This window comes from Suricata suricatta, chromosome 1, assembly GCF_006229205.1.
Source record: "Suricata suricatta isolate VVHF042 chromosome 1, meerkat_22Aug2017_6uvM2_HiC, whole genome shotgun sequence".
Taxonomy (NCBI): Eukaryota; Metazoa; Chordata; class Mammalia; order Carnivora; family Herpestidae; genus Suricata; species Suricata suricatta.
Window position 1 is genome coordinate 147,781,526 of NC_043700.1, and position 5,276 is coordinate 147,786,801.

At 34.3% G+C, this 5,276-nt stretch overlaps 1 non-coding gene across 1 annotated transcript; it reads right to left on the reverse strand.

Annotated features, from left to right (window-relative positions):
* Positions 1-2,998: 2,998 nt before the first annotated feature.
* LOC115303706 lies at positions 2,999-3,147 on the reverse strand. Its single transcript, XR_003914204.1, has one exon. It is a non-coding gene; the product is annotated as a small nucleolar RNA SNORA62/SNORA6 family (small nucleolar RNA).
* Positions 3,148-5,276: the final 2,129 nt, after the last annotated feature.

Below are 5,276 nucleotides of genomic sequence, written 5' to 3' on the forward strand. Positions count from 1 at the left end.
ATATATTTACTATTATAATCAGATTAGATTAATTCATATAATATGTAATATGCTCTATGAACATATATAGCAAATAACATAAATATGTAATAAATAAATGAAATATATTGTTAAAAATAATTTTTCTTCTTTCTTTTTACTACTTTTAAAATAATTTGTAGTTTGCATTTTATTTCTACTGAACAGCACTTGTCTAAACTAAGGTATGTCACATATAGCTTTTCCATAGCTGCATAACAAATTATCAGAAACCTAGTGTTTAAAACAAAGCACATTTATTATGTCTCACTCTCTATGGGTCAGGAATCTAGGCACAGATTAGCTGTGTCCTTTGCTAAGGGTCTCAGATCGTGGTGACATTCCTATCAAGAGGCTTGACTAAAGAACAGTCCCCTTCCAAGTTCATCTCCATTGTTATCAGAATTTATTTCCTTTTGGCAGGAAGACTGTAAGCCCCAACAAGTGACCTAGAGTTCTTTGCCATGGATGTCACTTGATAGGTAGTTAACAACCTGTCTGCTTGCTTCTTCAGAGGCAGTAGAGAGCAAGACTAATTTCAGTAAGATGGAGATTCATATATCATGATCGAAGGTGTGATATCCCATCACTTTTACCATAAAATGTAACCTAATCTGGGGTGTTTGCATCGCTCATTCCTTTAAGCATCAGACTTTTTTGACTTGGGTCATGATCTCAGGGTCTTGAGCTTCAGCTCCTGGCTCATGTGGAGCCTGCTTGGGACTTTCTCTGTGCCCTTCCCCTACTTGTGCGCGCTCTCTCTCTCTCTCTCTCACTCTCAATACAAAAAAGATTAAGAATGTAGTTTAATCATAGGAGATGAATCCATTGCCATATTCTATGGGTTAGGAGCAAGTCACAGAACCCAATTACACTCAGTAAGAGTTACAAGAGTAACCCTCGTTACTTAGTCTTCATGATATTAATTATGTTTAACCTCAGCAATCTCATTGAAACAACTCGGCATTACATATAGTCATGAATGGAAATCAATGAATAACTAAATATGCAGAGAAAAAATTAAGTTATTTGAAGCTATTTCACTAGTTGTTGGTTTGCAACATTCTCAGGAGCTTCCTGGGTGTAATTTAAACATGGAGAACGTGGAGTGGAGGGAGAGATCAAAGGAAAAGGCAGACCACTCTAGGTTGGTAGGTGGCAGTTTTAATAAGCAAATGAAACTTATATATGAGGCTTTCCTGGACAGCAACCAAACAAATGGAACCCTGCTTATGCTAGCCAAATCTTAAGATTTTATAAAGTCTTAACTGGGTTCAGTCATGCACACTGTGTTCTCAACACCAAATCACCATCTCAAAGCTATGTCCTTGGAAAAGCTCTTCAGGAGAAGGAAAGGCAAGGTAACCAGTTCAAGCAGAGGAGGGGAGGGGGAGCTGGTCCAGCTCACAGGTCAACTGGTGGTTACATCTATTCAATTATATTTCCCAAAACTTGCTCATAAAATGACATTCCCTGATAAAGACCATAAAGGTAAATATGAATATGTAAGGGGCTCTGAACTTAAAATAATATTGCTATTGACAGAAAACTAAAGGCCATGTCTCTTAGGCAAAACTAAGTCAACTCAAGTAATGGATATATTTAAATTGTATTGCTACTCACTTTAACTTAGCCTTTAGCTACTCTTAAACTTATTTTAATAGAACTCTAAGGAAATCTTGTAGAAATATTAATTTTGGTATTAAGAAACCCTCTATGTCTTAACCCCCTTTTGCTGATAGCTATTTTGTGCTAATATAAATTTCCTAAAGTGAAATTATATTTTTATAAAAGAATAGTTCATAATAAATGGAATAATTTTACATGTTAACATAATATTTACTTAGGAAAGATGAACAAATATTCTCACCACCTGAAATTATATTATGGTATAGTATTGTATACTGTATAATACAATTTTATTTTTGTTTTTATATAATATTTTATTATCATGCAAGCACACCTTGGAGATATTGTGGGTTTGGTTCCAGCCCACTGCAATAAAGATTTTTTTTGTTACCCAGCACATATAGAAGTTATGTTTATCCTATACTGTGGTCTATTAAGTATTCAACAGCATTATGTCTAAAAAATGCACATACCCTTATTTTAAAAATGTTTTATTAGCTAAGAAATGCTATCATCCAAGTTTTTAGGGAGTCATAAGCACCGATTACAGATCACCATAACAAATAAAATAATAATAATAATAAATTTGACATACTGTGCAAATTACCAAAATGTGACACAGAAGCTTACAATTAGCAGATGCTACTGGAAAAATGGTGCCTATAGACTTGTTTCATGCAGGAATGCTACAAACCTTCAATTAGTAAAAAAAAAAAAAAAAAAATGCAGATTCTGCAAAATATAATGAAGTACAATAAAAGGAAGTATGGCTGTATAGGTTTATTGATTCCTTTATTTCCATGAAACTACCCATTCTCAGATTAAGTGGCAAAATTATTTTATTACTTTTTAAAATCTAGTTTGTCAGGAATTTAGGCAGGAATTGACTGGGTGGTTATGTTTTACATCTTATTAACCGGAGCTCTTCAATAGGTGTATTCAGCTAGTGACTGAGCTGGGTTGGAGCACCTCGGAGAGCCCTACTTTTCTTTAATGTATGATGTTTCAGAATTCCTCCATATGGCCTCTCCATGCGGCCAGCTTGCGCTTCCTCAGAGTGCCATGTTCTCGGGGCAGTTTGGCTTCTTCTATGACAACTGGATTTGAGAGTGGAAATGGTAGTCTAAAGTTCTTAAGGAGTAGACCTGGAATAAATACAGTATCATTTTTGCTGCGTTCTGTTGGCCAAAAGGACTCAAAGGTTAGCTCAAGTTCATGCGCTTCGATCTTACCTGAAAACCAAAAAATAAAACTCTGAATGATTTGATATGTCTATTAAATTCTCCTCTGTCTTCTTTCTCACGAGACACTAGAATTGATATCTTTTGTTGTTGTTGTTGTTTGGTTAAATACCTGTAAAGATTACTATCAAATTCCACTTATTGGGTCAGAGACCTGTGGTGTTAGCGAAAGACCTGCTTTCCATGATGCGCACTACTTAACACTTGTCAATTCTTTGGTCATCCAGTGGCCTCAACTCCAAGTTTAACAATGTGCATTGAATTTGGTATATTTTTATTGGTTTTCCAAAATAAAGCTTTGCTATTATTGCTTCTTTTGGTTTAGATTACTCCCAAGTGATAGAACATAGGGTTTCTGTTTCTTAATCTTTGAAAGCCCAGCACAAATGTCACTTGTAAAATATCATCTTTAGCCTCCTTATTTTTAAAACCTATTCCATTCAGTTCCTGATTTTTATTCATAATTTTCATTATCTATAATTATGCCCATATACATATACACACAGAAATATAGTTTTGTTATTTATTCAGTTGTTCTTGTTCATTATCTTTCTGCTCTATCAGAATATACATTCTACAAGGGAATGGCAATTACTGTTCTATTAATCTTTGTTTACAACATAAGTAGCATTGTTGCGGCAAATGATATTTGCTTAATGCATGAAGAAATGACAAGAAAACATCTTAATAAGTTCATGTTGGAGAAAAATATGGGGGTGCCTGGGTGATTCAGTTGATTAGGACCTGGGCTCTGATTTCTGCTTATGTCATGATCCCGGGATTGTGGGATCAAGCCTTATGTCAGGCTTTGCACTGAGTATGGAGCTTGCATAAGAGTCTGTCTGTCTCTGTCTCTTCTCTCTATTTCTCTCTCTGCCCTTCTCCTTGCACACATGCTTTTTCTTTATATAATAAAATTAACAAAGAAAAAAGAAAAAAGGAGATTATAAAACTGAATGAGTGGAATAAACATTGTACACATGCACATGCGTGTGCGTGTGTTTGTGTGTGTGTGTGTGCGTGTGTAGAGAGAGAGAGTCTGGAAGATTCACTAGAACATTATTCTTACTCTTTATCTTTAGATGATGGTATTATTGGTGAATTTTTTAAGTTCTTTTTTTTGTTTAAAAAACTAAATATGGAGACTTATATAAAATGCATTATGTAACAGCAATTTAAAAACCAATTAAAATTTAAAGGTGCTTTGGTGGCTCAGTCCTGTTAAATGTCTGTCTTTGGCTCAGGTCATGATCTTACAGTTTGTGAGTTGGAGCACCACATTGGGCCACATTGACAGCTCTGTGTCCCTCTCTTTCTCCCTGCCACTCCCCAACTCATGTTTTCTCTTTCTCTCTCAAATAAATTAATAAGCATTTAAACAAATAAAAATAATTAAAATTTAATATTTTTGTTGTTAAATAATTTTTATAAAAAGATTGGAATTTTGGTCTCATATTACTCTTATACTTTTGATGCTTTCTGTGCCACATGACTCTGAATTGTAAATTCCTCTGGATTATTTTCACTTAAACCTTCTATTTTTCTAAAGTATACAAGTAACTCATGCTACAGTTTTATGTAAATTAAAGCTAATTAGGTTTGATCAATATATTAGCTTTCTTTAGGGATGCATTCAAGTAATTGCATAAACCATAGGGAAAATTAATACCCACCTTGCCCTTGGCATAACACTTTCTCCTTTTGCTATTTAGTAGAAATGGATCACGTAAATGTTAAATTTGTGCTGTTCTGCTGACAGTGAAACTTAACGAAAGCCCCCATGCTATTAAGCTAAAGTTGAAAGAGTAGAGCTAAAGAAATTTCTCTATTGTAAGAGAAATGTGAGCTTTGCAGAAAGTAAATTGGCTAGGAGAAATTCAATGAGGTGCCATCTAAAATGAGTAGATAAAGTAAAGAGAGTGCTTTGTAGAACCTGTGAGAAAGCAATTTAGATATTCCTGGTGATAGCTCAGATTCCTGGATGCCTAGAAGCAATCTAAATCTGCAACTACTTGGAGGATATTGAACAGGAACATTCCATCTTGTATCATTTTTGTGTTTATCTTTGCCTGTTGATCTGCCATCACTGTTAACCATTCGTTATTTATTGTATCATTTCATTAAAAAGGGTAGGGGAACAAAGACTTAAAACTCCAAAATCCAAAGTTGTTTTCATGCACAAGAGGTTTCTCTGTATGTCCAGCATTCATGAGCACGGTTTCATCCGCAGTTCTGTTCCAAATGGGACTGGAAACATTTAAATTAAGTAATTTTCAAGCCTTATTCATATATGTGTTGACATTAAGTATGTCTCAATTGTCCAAATAATTCCATTTAAATAAATTTTTGGTAAATTATTAATGTTTTGGTCTATACATACATGATCTA